Below are 17,081 nucleotides of genomic sequence, written 5' to 3'. Positions count from 1 at the left end.
CCCCTGACATCACATCCCTGATGACAACTCTGTTCCCTCTCTCTGAGATAGTTCCTCGAACTTGACACTCAGTCTGTGAGGTATTTAAAAGAAGGTATCTGACAGATAACCTTCAGCAAGCCATGCAGACTATCCATACTCAGCTTCTTCTTCTGTAAAATGAGAATAAGGATTCCTCAGAGGTTTTTGCAAAGTTTAAATGAAAAACTATATGTAAGGAAATCAACATAATTCCTAGAACATAGTATGTATTTAATAAATGTTAGCTACTATGACTGTTGTGGTGCTCTTGAATTTCTTGGGATTTCAACATTGGTGGTGCCTGTTCATGCCCTCAGATCATAAAGAGTGGCATCTATCTCTCTCATCTGGAGGAGTCTTACTCTTTAAAATTCCAAAGCTGTTTTTCTAGAGCCTCCAAGTTGAGCTAAGTGCCTCGCTTTGGTTTTCTTGGGCACCTTTTCATCCCTTTACTCTAGCACAATCCATATTATAATTAAAACTACCTGTTTGTATATTTACACCTCCCCCTCCAGACTATAAGTTCTAGAAGGGGATAAAATGTGGTATCTTCACCTTTGCATCTCCATCACCCAACAAATTGACCTGTATTGAGGGACATAAACAGACAGACAGACAGAAAAGTAGTCAGATAAACAGGCAGAAAGATGATAGATAGGTAGAGAGATATAGATAGACAGATAAGCAAATAGATAAACCTGAAATTCCCAGTCTATTTTCTGTCTATGCCCACCCTATACCTTGTCAATTATAATAAAATATGTATATAATAAAATGTATATAGTTTTATTTTGTTCTAAATATATCATACTATCTCCTCAGTCACAACATTTTAATTTTAAAAATTAAGTTAAAATATATAATTAAACTGACATGTGTTTCTGTGTGTGTATGTGTGTGTGTGTGTATCATGTAGCTTTTATAACAATAGTAGTTTATTCTTATTGAATATGTACCGTATGACAAGAAAGTTGCTAGGGGCACCATCTTTTTAACTAAGTTGATCATTACAACAACCTTGCAAGGTGGATGCTGATATCCTGATTTTTATACTTTAGAGTTTAAGGAAATGCTCAAGAGTAACACAGCCTTGTGCAGAACTTGAAATTAGTTTTTTTTTTTTTCCTCTATGTTATGTGTTGAATTGTAATTCTCTTGAAAAAGAGACAGAAGTCCTAAGCACTAGTATCTCATAATGTGATGTTATTTTGGAGATAGAATCTTTACAAATATAATCAAGTAAGATGAGATCTTTAGAGTGGACCCTAATCCACTATGACTGTATCTTTATGAAAAGGGGAAATTTGGAGGAAGAGACAAACATGCAAAAAGGGAACATAACATGAAGGAATAAAGAAATAAAGAGATAACCATATGAAGACTGGAGTGATGCATCTATAAGCCAGAGTCTGCCAGGGAAACTACCAGAAGCTAGGAAAAAGGCACAGAAAAGATTTTCTCTCACAGCCCTCCATGCTGATATCTTGGTTTTATATGTCTAGCCTCCAGAACTGTGAAATAATAGATAGATGCTACTTTAAGGTACTTTGTCACAACAGCCTTAAAAAAGTAATACATTCTGTTTTCAAAGATGTTCTTATCCACTGAGGAGCTGAATTCACTTTCTGTGGGCTTCTCTGTCTCTCCACTAAGTAGGAACTCTTCAGGGGATAATATAGTTTTTACACTTGCACCCCCCGTTTAGAGAACAGTTGCTGACACAGGGCAAATGTATAAATACATTTAATAAATGAAAAAGTGTTGGAGTAATAGTTTTCTTTTAATTTTACTGTAAAATATGTTTAAAAATTATCTTTCAGAACATATTAGAAAAGGGCCTTGGCTGGTGTGGCTCAGTGGATTGAGCTCTGGCCTGAGAACCAAAGGGTCACTGGTTCGATTCGCAGTTAGAGCACCTTCCTGGGTTGCAGACCAGCTCCCGGTTGGGGGCCTGTGAGAGGTAACCACACACTGATGTTTTTCTCCCTTTCTTTCTCCCTTCCTTCTCCTCTCTCTAAAGGTGAATGAATGGAGTCTTAAAAAAAAAAAAAAGAAAAGAAAAGAAAAAGGCAGTTTATATGAAATGTGTTGGAGAAGAAGGGGATAGAGGACTCAGGTTGGGTGATTATATGTAATAGTCACACACATCTTCCCAGCACACACCCACTCAGTCCTCCCTGTAGGCCCTACCACCCACTCCAAGCTGCCTAAGCCAGTGAAGGACATCATCTAGAAAGCTCCAATCCATGCAAACCAAACTTGTGCCTTAGTCAGTGATATTTTTCAAACCAAGAAATGCAAATACAGAATGTGAAAAAATGGCAGAGTGTTTGAAAGTGAGCACCACTCAGAAAATCTTCTGACATGTGCTCAAGCATGAAGGCATATCTGCACCTGTGGCTGAGAGGGTTTAGTACTGGATGCAGAGAAGGAGCTCACAGGTGGTTAATGTGCTCAACAACTGTTATTGAAAACTTACAGTTTGTCATACTGTTCTGAGGACTCATAGCCATGAGATAAATAACTCAATCTAAATGTTTATATTCTCATACAAAAGAGAAAAAAAACTTGTGGATGAAAATAACAAGTTAATTGTTATGGGCTCTAACAGTCCAGCACAATGCCCAGCTTATCCAGATGAGGTAGACATTTGAGTTGGATTTACCTCCATTTTAAAATGTACAAGAGAGGTTGAACACTGGCTTAAGGCCACACATTTTAGAGGTCTAGTTGGCTCAGGGTCATCTTTCTACTATGTGCAATGTGAAGGTTGGGTGAGACAAACTAACAATGGAGTCTGTATCCATGGCTGTTGGTGAGCTGGATCTTGAAACATTGATAGGACTTGCCTCACACACACACACCCAAAAGGGAACTAAAAGTTTCAGAACTTTGGGGAAAGGTATTGTCAGTGAGGTTAGTATGAAATTTGTGTGGTGAGAAACAAGACTGAAATAGTAGTTTGAGATCAGATAGAGGATGGTGGAAACTAAGTTGAGAATATAATCTTGCAAGAAACAAGAACTCTCTGGTGGCCTTGAAGGGGTGAGCAAAGGAACAGAGAGGCTTGGGGATACTTTCCAAATGCCAGTCCACAGCATGGAAGATGCTGGGAAACTCAGAAAGAAGATAAGACAGAGGGGCCTGAACATGAGTATTGGAGGTGAGGATGGAAAGAAGATCAATGTGAGAGAAGAGACATTATGAAAGAAGAGTTGACAAAAATATGTTGCCTTAGGAAATATGGGAGAGGAAGGTGAGGGAAGAAATTCATTTTGTAGAAATACTGGGTATGATTGAGTGACATAATCTCCAAGTAGAAGTGCCTGGCAAGCAGCTGAAGAGATGAGACAAAAAACCAGGAGGGAAGCAAGGCTAGACGCTGAGTGGCGAGTAGTCTACATGAAGGTGATGGCTGTACTTAGTGCAGATGAAGACTTTCAGATGGAGTAGTTATCAGAAAGAACAGAGAGCTGAACTCTGGATCCACAGAGCAGCATCCATGGTTGGCTAAGAGGATGGGCAGTTAAGAACATAATTACAGTCTCAGAAGAAAATCAGCAGCTGCATCATCATGGAAGCTGAGGAGATGAATCTCAAGGAGAGGCTGATGAATGTCTATCATTGCTATGATCACAGAGAAATGGTCATTGAGTTTGTGACTCAGAGTTCAAACTTTGCAAGCTCTCTGTTAAAAAACAAACATCACGGAGTTGGGAAGAACCTAAGTAGCAAGACAGTTTGAGCATCACCTATAGAGATGTTCAACTAGACCAGCAGTCACCACTAGGAGATAAATTGAGGAGTCTAGGAGAAGAGCATGTGACTTGAGTGGACAGGGAGATGGCCACTTCAGAATCCCACCTATCTCTAACATTAAATCACTGCAGATTTTGGGCAAATCTCTTAGTGAATGTAGTCCCCAATTTTTCTCTTTGTATTTTTGAAATTTTCAAACACATTTGAGAGAATAGTAAATCACACCAGTCTGTTCCCACAGTTACCAACTCATGGCCAATCCAGATTCACTTTTACTCCATCTGCTTTGTCCCTCAGGTAGTTTATTTGAAAGTTAATTCTAGTTATCAAATCACCATTCTTTAAATAATTATTTGAATGCTACTCTAAAAGATACAGACTTTAAAAGGTATAGCCATATGCCCTGGCAGCATCTAAGATGTTAACTGTAATTCTTGAATAATCCATAAGTGTTTAAATTCCCCCAATTATTTCAATGGTGTTTTAATTGAAATTAAGATCCAAAGTCCAGCCCTGACCAGTGTTGCATGCCATCCTTCAAAGTGAAAGATCACTGGTTTGATTCTTGGTCAAGGCATGTGCCTTGGTTACGTGTTCAGTCCCCAGACAGAGAAGTGTACCAGAGGCAACTGATTGATGTTTCTCCGTCATGTTGATGTTTCTCTTCTTATTTTTCTCCCTTCTTTCTCCTCTCTAAAAAAAATCCAAAGTCCACACATGGCATTTGGCTAATATATGTTTTCCATCTTTTTTAATCCATAAGTTGTTCCTCCTTTTTCTTTTTGATAATTACTTGTTAGAGAAAAAGGTAATATGTTCTGTTTCCAACCATCTGGATTTTACTGACACCATGCACATGGTGCCATTTAACAGGTTTCTTCATGTCACCTATATTTTCTATCAGCTGGGAATTATATCGATAATGAGGTTCATATTTAATTTTTGTCAAAAATGCTACATCACATCAAGAATATGCAAATATCTGTGGTTTCTCTTATTGTGTAGGTACAGAAGCCATCTACCCCATCTACCCACTGTAAGTTTCCACTACCTTTCACTATGTTTGCAGGAAAATACAAGTTCTCACTTTCTTACAGAAAATCTAATCTATTTAGATTAGCAAAACACTCAAGACTCTATAGAAAGATGCAGAAATCAGCTGTTCTTAAATTTTAAAATTGTTTTCATATCCATGACAAACTATAATTGATTTTTTCTAAAACAAAACCTATGTTCAGAGTGTGGTCTGTCGCTGACACTGAATAATAGGTATAGAATGCCTAATAAAAAGTGCAACAATAATTGGGGGAAAAACAACTTGTGCAAACTGCCCACACACACATGTGAATATTGACACAGACTTCTAAAAAGCAACTACTGGTGGTGCTAGAAACAAACACAAGTGGTGCTAGAAGCTGATTTTCCTTGTTATAAATATTTTCTTTGCCATAAAGGACCTATACTGGCAGAGACCATGGAAAAGTAGTGATAAATGTGATATTATGAAAGAAGAATGAAAATAATTTGGTACACAATTAAAGAAAAAGAGAGTTGAGACATTGCCAATAACTTGACCAACTGACTTCTCAAGTAACAAAAGAGTGTGAATTGGAAATTTCACAAGAACATGAAAAATGCCCTGCTGGTTTAGGCCAATGGACCTCCCAGCTGGTATTACACTAACTTCACTGGTGTGCTGAGAAAAACCCAGAAATGTCCTAAGACATCAGAATCTGCTCCTTCATCTCTGTATTTCTTAGAAAACTTCTAATAAATAAACTGCTGGTGGATATTGTAAAAATCTGGGTCATATGCCAAATAGCATTTTAAGGAAATAAAATATTAACCTATTTATCTGAAAAACATCCAAATGCTTTAGTTCCTGTGTAATGAATTAAGTAAATGCACTGAGGAGCAGCCCACACCCCTGGATATATAAAGAATTCTGTAGAATATTTTAAAAATTATGAGTTCTCTTAAATAATCAGTGTTATTAATGATTCTGTGCATGGCAGAGCCTGGAGAAATGGAAGCTTAAAGACTGACAAAAGAGGCATGAGACACCTGGGAACTCAGACCTGGGCCCTGGAAGTGAAGAAGAAAGCAAGGGTAGAGGAGATGGGGAAACCTAGAAATAAAAACCTGAGAGAAGCCACCTTATCCTGGACTGGTCCCCAAAATTCTTGTTAGAAACAGTACATTACAATAAAGGGTGTAAATCTCAGGGGTTTAGGATTTTGGTGGAGAACCTTCTAGCCAGTCACTAGAATTATTTATCAGTAGACATTCTCCTACCAAAAAAACATATTTGTCAACCCATTACTATCTATGTTGGTTCGGGGCAAGGGTTTCCTCACTCCCAGGTACCTCCCTGAAAAGACACCCAATTATAGCTGTTGCCATTTCACAAGGAACTGTCCACATGGCCACACACAGTCAGATGTCAATTGGATGACAAGGTGGGAATACTCGTGCCTGGAAAGAGCCTTCCTAAGAAAACCAGACCTTCTCAGTGGCTTTCCTGCTATTGAGGGGTCACAGGTTCCATCTGGGGGCTCCCGGTGGTCTAGAATGGAAGGTATCAGCATTTCCTATGAGCAGAGACTAATTTACAGGTGATGACAAGAAATGAGTCATCTATTCTTCACTTAAGAGGAAATCAGTGGTGGTCTCTGGACCCAGAATTACATGGCAAAAGATTCTGATACTTGTAAGAAAGCAGATTTTGCATGTCAGAAGGAGGCATTGGCAATGCAGAAAACAGGAAAGAAGAAAACTGGGTGATGTGTGCTAAGCTGAGGACAGCAGGTCAACAGGTTGGGATCCTAGCACCTTCCCCTGGCAGTACTTAAGCCTCACATTAGACAAATTCTTAAGATAATCATAAAAAAAGCACAGCAACCTTGTTGATGTTGGGATTTGCACTGAGATTCCAAATTTAAATGTATGGCGGGAGAAACAGGTTTTGATGTCTTTCACAGAGCAGGAAAAGAGTTCAAAACACATCACCATCACTGGCATCATTCATTTCCATTAAATTTTGAGAAGCAAACATTTTTTAAAATGGTCTGTGAAATTGTTTTGTTTTATCCTCTGACAAAGATAGAGAGAGACTGAGACCAAAAGAGACAAGTAGATATTTCCATGCTTTTCAGCCACATTAGGAAACAGCAAGGATAAAAATGCAACCCTCAAATCAATTGTGCACCCATGTATCAGAGCAGGAAACAATCAGATGTATTTGAGAGCATGTGACAAGCAATCTCAGTGGCATGAGATCTCCAGAATTATGATTAAAGTGACAAAATAAAGGGGAGAGCTAGATTGTTCCTCAAACATGGACTGAAGGACAGGACCAGAAAGTACATGGAGTTCCATGGAGGACAACTTGCTCATCTGCAAATAGGAAGGTGTTTGAGTATGGATTCTTGGAAGGGAAACTCAAGAAGCTGGAAATGAGGCAGTGAAGAAAAAAAGCCAACTGAAGGAAGTACCATTGGGCTAGTTACTTCCATGAACAGCAAGGGCTCCAGCCTACCAGGACCTTGTAAAAAGCTGAGCAGAATGCCTGTAAGATGTTCCCAGAGAAGCAACAATGTACACCTGCCCTCAGGGCTTGGGAACAGATGTGAGCAGTAACTTTGCCAAACTCTAGCCAGCATACACAGGATAGTGCCTCTCACAGGCAGAAATCAGCATTCTGAGTCAGTGTCTCATGCATAATATCCCTCAGGGCTGGCTCTCCACAATTACAGCAGGCATCAGAAGTGAGGTGAACAAGGGGGAGAAAATTGGAACTGTTGTAACAATATAATCAAGAAAAAACATTAAAAAAAAAAAAAAAAAAAGAAGTGAGGTGACGAAGCTGGGAGATAGGGCCCAAGAGGAACCCAAAAACATTCCCAAAGACTGGAGGCCCCCAAAGTCATTATTTCACAAGTTCTTTTTCTTTCTTATGTTATTCTGGAAGACACTCTGACATACAAAGTTCACCTTGCCCACTTCTCTCCTCCCATCCCACTGTCTCCATGTGCTTTCTGTTGCTCCCTGTCCAGCAGAAAAATGGAAGAGCATGAGGGTTGCCTGTCCAGTGTGTGGGGCTCAGCTAAGCTACCTCTGAATCACCTCCCAAATGCCTCCGAAGATGTCCTTCCTCTCTCTTCTTACCGTGAGGTTAAGACACCAAAAATTCTGTCTTTTTGGACACAGAGGGCAATATAGACTCAGTATTTTCAGAATTGCTGTTCTCACAGGTATGATTCAGTTCACTTTCTCTAACTCTGAGGGGTGAGAATATCAAATTTGCCTTCCCTTCTTAGACATACTTGAAGACAGAGAGTTTGAGCTCTCTCCATCTCCCTCAGGTAACAGAGCTGGAGTGGAGTCTTCCCAGCCACCATATAGGAAAGGGTGCGACAGAGAAAGGCAGTGGCTCTTTCTTAAGAGGACTGAGGACATGGGTTTTGGAATCAGAGCAGGCTGGCCCTGCCACTTACTGCCTGCATGACCTTAAGAACATGATTTAACCACACTGAGTTCAGTTTCTCTGTATGTAAGACATATTAACCTGCAGGTGGTGTTGGGAACAAGAAAAATGCTCATTCATTCATCTTCAAAACAAGAGAGTCTCCAGTTTTCCCTTCATTTTTCACTCTTGACTAAGTTTTATAATGTGGATCATCATGAATGCATATGACTGCTAAGAGCATTTTTAGAGCACTTTATATTTAATGTTAGTATATATATACTGAGGAATGTAAAACATTGATTTTTTTCTTTGAAATAGGTATTAAAAACACACCTCTTTGTCCAAATTTCTCCCCTTTGAATCATGAATGTGATCTGGAGCAGTCAGATCATAATTCAAAGAATTTAGGATTCCCTTACCTTCCTACTCTTTGGCCAATGGTAAAGTCAGGATCACCCCAGGAGATGTACCAACCTTCACTTGATTTTGCTTTCAAGAGCAGTGACAGAATAAGTTGCTATTTTGTTTGTTTCCCATACATAAGGTCACTCAAGCCCTGAAATCTGAACTGCTGGCATTTTAATTAATGTTAATAGCATCCTTCTCCACTGATCTTTAGTAAGGGAAATAAACTAGCAAACCAGGGAAAAGCCATGTATGAGTGTGTGTACCTCCTGTAAAAGTTAACCCTCAGGATGGTAAACCAGACCTGTCCCAAGCCTAAAACCTCCAGTCAATTTGGAAGTTTTCAGTTTAAATAGAAATCAGTTGTGGGTGGGGGTATAGAAGTGTAATATTTCTCCTTTTAATAAATAAAATAAATATTTCTGGGACCGCTTACTCAGCTTAGAGTCTCCATTTTCTCATTACCTAGATGATTTTTATTCTGAAATCATTATTACCAGCATGTATTAAACTATCACTTCACAACAACAAAAAGGATAAACGGCAAATGTCTTCAAATTCCCAGAATCTGGCCTTGAAATCAACCTGATATTTAAATCTACATTGATATGATTCTGTTGAATCAAAATATAGTCACAATTTCCCCAGATAGTGTTTCTTTTTTATTTCTAATACATTTATATCCCCCTTCCAAACGTCATGGCTTAAGCATTTTATCCAGTTTAAACGATTGGGATTTAAATTGCTATTTTAGTGGAGGAGGCTTGATTAAAACCTGTGTCCTCATCAAATTATTGGACAGTGGTTCTTGGGCTCTGTTTACATTAGTGTCAACCTTAATTTAAATTCTGCATAACTATATTTGCTTCACTAAATACATCCACACGGAACACACCACAAATTACTTTGCATTATGAGCAGTCTCTTTGTCTATTGCAAAGTGTTTTGAAATTAGCACTATAAGTAACTAGCTCTAAGTGTCACTCGATCTCTTTAATTCCTCATTAATCAAACCCTGTGGCAGCTGGTGTGATGACCAAGCCAGTCTCACATAAGATCAGTATCACTTGCTCCTCACTTCTGACCACAGTCTTTCAAACTTGATTCATTATTTGTGCATTTGCCCTCTGCTCTGGCATTCTTCCCTTGGAGGCCTCCCCACATGTGCAACTTTGTACTGTATACCAATTGCATGTTTATTCTTTGCAGAAACTGGCAATAAAAACTATTTCCCCTCACATGGAAATCCATGATCTCAAACATAAGAAAATTGTTTTTCTGAGTCACCCACAATGATTCAACATGATTTTCAGATTGCTCTTAAAATGCCATGCTGGAAAAATTTCCCTGGACAAGATTTTCTTCATGTCAAGAGTTAGAGAGATGAAAGCACATTTACCCAGGCAGACTAGAATTTTCTCATCTTGGTCTCAGTTTTCATAAAGATGAAATACATTTAGTCTAAGCACCTAATCAGACAAAAAAAAAGCATGTTTATCCTTTATTATGTGATAATATTTCTGTACTAAATATAAAGTTTTAAAATTTGTGCTTGCAAAGAAAATGCAGAATGACTTGTACTCGATAGTTTTATTATAATCCTTATTACAATCTGTACATGTTGATAGAAAATCATAGTAAAAATGATATGTTTTATAGGACTCTTTTCTTTTTTCATGGTGCACCAAACACTTGCAAATGTCTAAATAGAACCATTCTGCCATATTCCAATACCTCTCCCTGCATCACATACAGGCCAGAACTCACACACACACACACACACCTTTTTAACTAAATTTAATACAGCTCTTAAATTTAGCAGCTCTAGTGGACAATGGCCACAGTGATAGTTAACAGAATGTCTTGAGCCCATCATGGGACATATTGGGTGGGTGTTTCCCTCAAAGGAATCCATGTCCCTGCCATAGGGGCAGACATAAATCTGTCCCCCCAAGACCAGAGAGGTGCTCTCATCTCCTGGGCAGCAGCAGGAGAGGTGGGCCGGGCTTTTGCAGAGCAGTGTCTCAATGGGAGGCTTTTGGTTTCCTGGCCTTTCCTTCTAATCACCCAGCAGGAAAAATATACGGAAGGTTTTTTCTCCCCCTGGGAGTTTTATCAGTGTGGAAAAAAACAACAACAACAAAAAAAAACAAAAAACAGCATCAAACTCTCATATTTCCCACAGGTAGACTTCTGGCCTGTGGATGTTTAATATAATCATAGTACTAAACCATTAATTACTTTTTGGTGTTAAACTTTTTATCTTTCACTTTATAAAAAGCTTTCAGGCTAAATAAACCTTATTATAATAGAATTAAGCATTTGTAGCCTGGCTCCCAAAACCAACATTGGTGGGAAAACCCATTTAACTGGAACACCCAACAGTGAGAACTTGTATTTTGATTATATTTTATGTGACATTTATTGTGATTAGAGGTATGAATTATGGCAATTACAGAAGTACATTTTATGTCTTATCTCCAGTTCATCCTCTTTGTACTCAATCCAGAAATCTCTATTTATTAGAATTCTGAACAAACAAAATGTGGAAAAGAGAATTCCAAAATTATTTTTTTAAAGTGACAAATCATCACTGAACAGTTTTTAAATTACCAATTCAAAACTTTTCCCTCTTTTCAGCTGCCAGAGAAGCCTGATTATTTAACCCAAAAATTCTGCCTTGACTCCCCTCCCTACTTTCCTACACTACACACACAAACACCTTGCCTTTAGCCAAAAGACAATATTTTGGCTTTGTGACCAAAACAAATCACTCACTGAACCCTTAAGTTTTAATGCTCCACAAAGATCATATTTGATCACAGCCTGGATTTGAGGAGGAAAGGGAAAAACACCAGAAATGAAACACAGTCGATGTCACCCCTATCTCCCACTCCACCCCCAACTCCCCCTGACCCTCTTCCATTATTCCATTCTCACCATTGCCTTGTAAGATAAAAGAGAGCCATTACAGTAAAGGCACCCCGAGATTTAGGGGGATAAGTATAGCCTTACTTAGCTGCAATGCTGCAGCTGTGTTCTTATCTGGCCAAAGGAGACAGAGGACAACAAAAGACCCCAAAGAAGGGACCATGGATGCATGGGAAAACCACTGCCCCGGCATTGTGGTGCCCTTCTGCTGAGCAAATAGTTCAAACTGTTCATTCCCATCTTCTATTCTCTCCCTGGTACATTGTTTGTGCCCTTGCATTTCATTCTGCAAGGAAGGTTGCTCTCTGGGCCTATAAGCAAACAGTCCAGAAAAGAGCTAGCCAGCCTCTTCTCTTCCCCGGAGAACTAGCATTTTTATTTCAGCTCCAAGCTGTCAAAGACCTGGAGAGTTGATGTCAGTGTCCTGAATTAATTGCTTTAAGCTGGAGCAAGCTCGGCAGGCTACCAAATGTCCAGAAGATGTTTATTAATAACATTTCCTCCAGGATTCTGACTTCAAGCTGTCCCTTGGTGATAGCCTTTATCTGGCTGCCACCCTCTCATCCTTGGCCTCTTGGTGCTGGGGCATAGGGGGCTGAACTAACCTTTTTCCGTCATTGTGACAAAATTTAGAACTGCCTGAGATGAAAAAAATATTCACGTATATAATAAGATGTATACAATGGACATCTCTTCTGGCCCAGAAGAGTCCAAGAGTTACAGAAACCATGTGTGTAACCCTGAAGTGGGCTGAGAAACAGAAAGCTGCAAGAATACTCCTCTGTGAAAGCTCATTTAACCAATACAATTAACAAAAGAGGCAGAAGAAATCAAATCCCTCTACTGCCCGCCCCAAAAGAAAACTCAGTAAGGCTGAGAACATGAAACAATTTAAAGTTTTCCTGGTACCAAAAAAAAAAAAAAAAAAAAAAAAAAAAAAGCCTCTTTAATAGAATAAAATAATAAACCAATTTATATACCAATATAAGTCCAGGATCGTGAGTGCCATTGTGTAATTTTCCACTTGACTTTTCATTATCTACCTGAACAAAATCAATCTATATGTATGGGATCAACATACAATTTTAGAGATAAAAGCTGAAAATAAATGTGTTTTGCATATCCCGGAGATAAAAGACACAGTCAATCATATAGCCTTTTCTTCTCCAAGAGATGCATTTATAAATTAAATTGTGTGTCAAGGAGAAAAAAACAAAAACAAAAACGAGACATAGTGGTGTATCTTGAGTGTTGACTACTTTGTTGGAAATATTAATCCCACAAATGAGCAGTGGTTAATAAGTACCCTGCAGATGATATCAGGTCTTTTGCCCTAGGTTACCCAGAGAGCAGTCTGGGTCAATGTTCCAACCAAACTTCCCACCTACAAAAAAAAAATTACTTTCCCTATTATCATGGATTTAAGACTGAGGATTTCAAGGGCCTTCTGGAGCCTCTCCACAGAGACAAAGCACGCTGAAAAATCACATTATGTCAGAACCGCCTCTCCCCCGCCCCTCCTCCACTCCCCAGCAAATGGCAGCTTGTGAAGGACAATCAGTCTTCAAAAGGGAAAGGGCTGTGCACCTTGGGGTTGACATTTCCACTCTAAACATGTTGAATTTCATCTCTTGTATACCCTTCCTCATCCTAATAGTTAGAAATGGTACTAGAAACAGTTTAACACTCTACACTAGCCACACACCAGTCCTGGTTACTCCGTTCCTTTGGGGCAGATGGCAGAGGCAGTGACCAGATACTCCTGGGCTGTTCATGCGCCCTGTCGGGTTCACGGCTCCTTGGGCAAAGTGCACTGACTCTACTGACCTGGGAACCTCACAAGGCCTGTTTACAGTCTGGCCACTATTTTCCTTTCTGTGAGGCAGGGACCCATTTCCCAAAGAAAGGCCCACAAGGTTTGGATACTAAACCACCTTTTACCCCAAACAATCTGAGTTCGTGGGCTTTTCCTGGTTGTTGAAAAGTAATGATGGTCCTGGATGGAAAGCTCATTTGGTTAGAGCATTGTCCAGATATGTCTTGATACGCCAGGTTTTGGATTTGATCTCTAGTCAGAGCACATACAGGAATCAATAAATGAATGCATAAAGAAGTGGAACAACAAATCAATGTTTCTCTCTCTCTCTCTTTTCCTCTCTCTTGCTCTAAAAATCAATCAATAAATAATCATATTAAAAATGATAAAGAAAAGTAATGCTGTCTTAGGTCAGTCGCTCACTCTTAGGCTAGGTATTTATAAAAATTATTCATTAATTATTATTTATTCATAGCAAGCTTTAGTAACTTCAGAGAAGGTTAAATGTCTTCTTGAGCAACTAGACTGTCACAAATTTAGTTTGTTCAACAGAAAAAACAACACATATTTTAACATCTTTGTGTTGATAAATCTTAATTTATCTTAATTTATTGGTCTGAGAGATTGGTACAAATCCATACATCGCTGTTTTCACGTGCCCTTTCCCCCTATCCTGAGAGCTCTGTATCCATTAACTATTAATGGAGTTTTGTGTCCCATTCCCCATGGAAAATTTTGAGGAAAGCACCCAGGAACAATCTAGAAGCAAAATGATGGCCTCTCAGGGACACTCTTATGTTGATGGTCAGAGTTTAGCATGAGTGAAAAGTTGCTTATGCACTTTCAGTCACACAAGACTCAGGAAAACAAATGTCCTCCCGTCATCTCATCTTTTTTGTTCCAGTAGCTGTGAATAAGCAAATCTGGAGAAAACATAAAACTGGGATCAAGAAAAGTTAGACAGGCATTAGAATCTTGTTTGAAAAATGAACTACATCCTGATGGAATGTTTTGAAAAATCCCTCTATTTTCACTACAAAATTGATGCCTTCTATACCTAGAATATTTAACCTTTGTAAACTCATGGTATATTTTATCTGTGGTTTAATTAAACACTTGATCTGAGCACTAGAGAATATAATAATATAAAATTTACCCATTATACAGACAGTCCTTTAGAAGTGCTGTGCCCCTGAGCTCCATGAGGAAAGAGAGCACACCAAAACAGTGTGTTTGTACTTCTAAAGGCACATTTACTTATGTCCCAAAAATTTCACTGCTGAGTGACATCATCATCATCTTCTTAGTCAGGGACAACATTCCATAAACAAGCAGAAGTCTGACACAAAGTCAGATTGCAATCCATGGTTATAAAATAAATATTTGTTAAGCAGAATAAATTGAAAAATTTAAAGGTATTTTTAGGAATAATGCAAGGGAATAAAAATGGAAAGTCAGAAGTTTGGTAAATATATAAAGATAAATAGAAAAAATAGAAAGTCATCATCAGCATTTGATGGCTCTGACATTAAAAAAAACATATAACAGCAGTTAAAATCTTTAAAGGAAGGGGAAAATTTAGGAATGAGGGTGCAATTGTGCATCTATTGTTTCTCTTGGCTGGACTACGACAAGACTCTCAGGATGTTGGCATATTGCAGATATAGAACACCTTTAAAACCAGAGAAACCTATATTAATAGTGCAATCTTGCCTGATTGTTCTTATCTGGCTAGGTATCATAAGGTAACTCATTTTTCTCTCAGTAGTTTCTTCACTCTTGCCTTCTAGTATTTGCATAGCATCTTAAAAAATTAGCAAAGTAAGAGTGCTCTTGAGCTCCACCAATATAAGAGACTCAGTTGTAAATCCCCAGTATGTCCCTTCACACCAGGTTTAATGAAAAAATGAGGAACCCATTTTATAGATGAAGGCTAAAATGTCACCTTTATAAAGGCCAAATGTGTGTTCTATTTTTTTTTTTTTGGAGGGCAGGTGGGAATGAGACCTGAATGGCACATGGCCTTAAATCAGAATCTCTTGCACACTCTTTTAGAACCATCTACTTGAGCTCAGTGGAGATAAAATTCCTCCTCTTGGCTCGCTGAATTGTAAACACAGAAATCCACTCAGAAGAGGGTGCAATCTAGAAATGGGGCCATGAGAGGGCTTTGCTGTGCTCTAAACATGCCACAAACTTTCCACAATATTTAAAATCTCCTTCAAGTGGTTCTGTATCAATAGAGTTGTTTAAGATGAAAAGAAAAATAATTGTAACTAATTATTGGTAACAGTTTTAATGAAATTTCTATTCTGAATGCATACCGTTACCATGTATATATATATACACTATAGAATATTAGAGAGTATAGACATGCTATGAGAGACACATAATTTCTTCTTTGTCTAATAGTGGTTTGAAACATTTTTAAATGTGGAGAATTAAAGGAAAGATCTCTAAAACTAAATTAATATTTGACCCATAAAGTATTGCTTTTGTCACAGAAAACACACATAAAGGTGGATCACCACTCATTGCATATATGTCCCAACTTTTCTAGGTTGAAAATGTTTTCAAATATGTCTTTTTAAGTATGTCCTTATTATTTAACAATAAAAACTATGTATTCTTATCCAAAAATTTTTTTGCCATGTTATTGTACACAAAGACCACATAATATGAAAGAGGGAAACAGGTTTCTTTTAAATAAATATGAAAACAGTTGCTCTGTTACACAACTTGGGTAGTAACAGTTTATGACAATGAGAACATCTCCTTTAAAATAGCATTCAATACACTTTCACAGATGAAGTATCAAGCATTCTGTTTGTGCATGATTCCAGGCTGCAACAGCAGCAGTTGTATCGAGTTAAATATGTTGCTATAATGTAGGATTTATTAGAATCAAGTTAGGTGTTCAAATGTACTTTATATTCTTTTCCGGAAATTCTATGAGATAGAGATGTGGATTCACAGAAAAGACAGTTCTCAATGAAACCAGGGTGTGTTTATTGAAAGTGTCATTTTATTTTTTAAGTATATTTTATTGGTTATATTGTTACAATAGTTCCAATTTTTCCCCTTTGCTACCCTTCACCCAGCACCCCCCTCCCCCAGCAATCCCCCCCAAAACCATGCCCATGGTTTGTACATACAAGCTCTCCAGCTTCACCCTTTCATATATTCTTCTTCTTTTTTTAAATAAATAAATGACTAATTATTTTAATAATAAAAAATAACAATCCCTCCCTCTCAGATATTAAGACCCTTTATAATCTTATAAAGGACAATGGGCGAAGGTCTCAAGCTCCTCTAGCTGCTTCAAGCTGGACATGGTCATCGTCCTATCTACACTTGGGTCCAGAAATCCCTAATAAGAGTCGGGGTGTGGAAGGGAGGGTGGCCTTCCCACTAAATGGAACTGCAGAAATGACAATTGCTGTCAAAAACATCACTTAAAAGTTCAAAAGAAGTATCTAAAGCCCAGCACAGGGAAATTGTTTTACTTTCCAATTCACTCACACTTTTTAAGTGGTTAATATTGACTGCTTTAGACTTACACTGGTAAATAAGGAAAAGCATCTTTGTACTCTGACCTATAAATTTATGAAACCAAAAAACCATTGCTAGAAGTCCATTTTTTCCCTCTTTCTTTCTTTCTTTCTTTTTTTTTTTTTTAGT

The 17,081-nt window shown here is 38.2% G+C and overlaps 1 protein-coding gene across 5 annotated transcripts in view; it reads right to left on the bottom strand.

Annotated features, from left to right (window-relative positions):
- Positions 1 to 17,081, bottom strand: part of LOC150003082 (uncharacterized) — a 239,335-nt gene that overhangs the window by 210,355 nt on the left and 11,899 nt on the right. The window lies entirely within an intron of this gene.

Source organism: Furipterus horrens, unplaced genomic scaffold (assembly GCF_987537825.1).
Source record: "Furipterus horrens unplaced genomic scaffold, mFurHor1.1.pri manual_scaffold_8, whole genome shotgun sequence".
Lineage (NCBI taxonomy): Eukaryota > Metazoa > Chordata > Mammalia > Chiroptera > Furipteridae > Furipterus > Furipterus horrens.
This window is presented reverse-complemented; position numbering and strand designations above follow the sequence as displayed.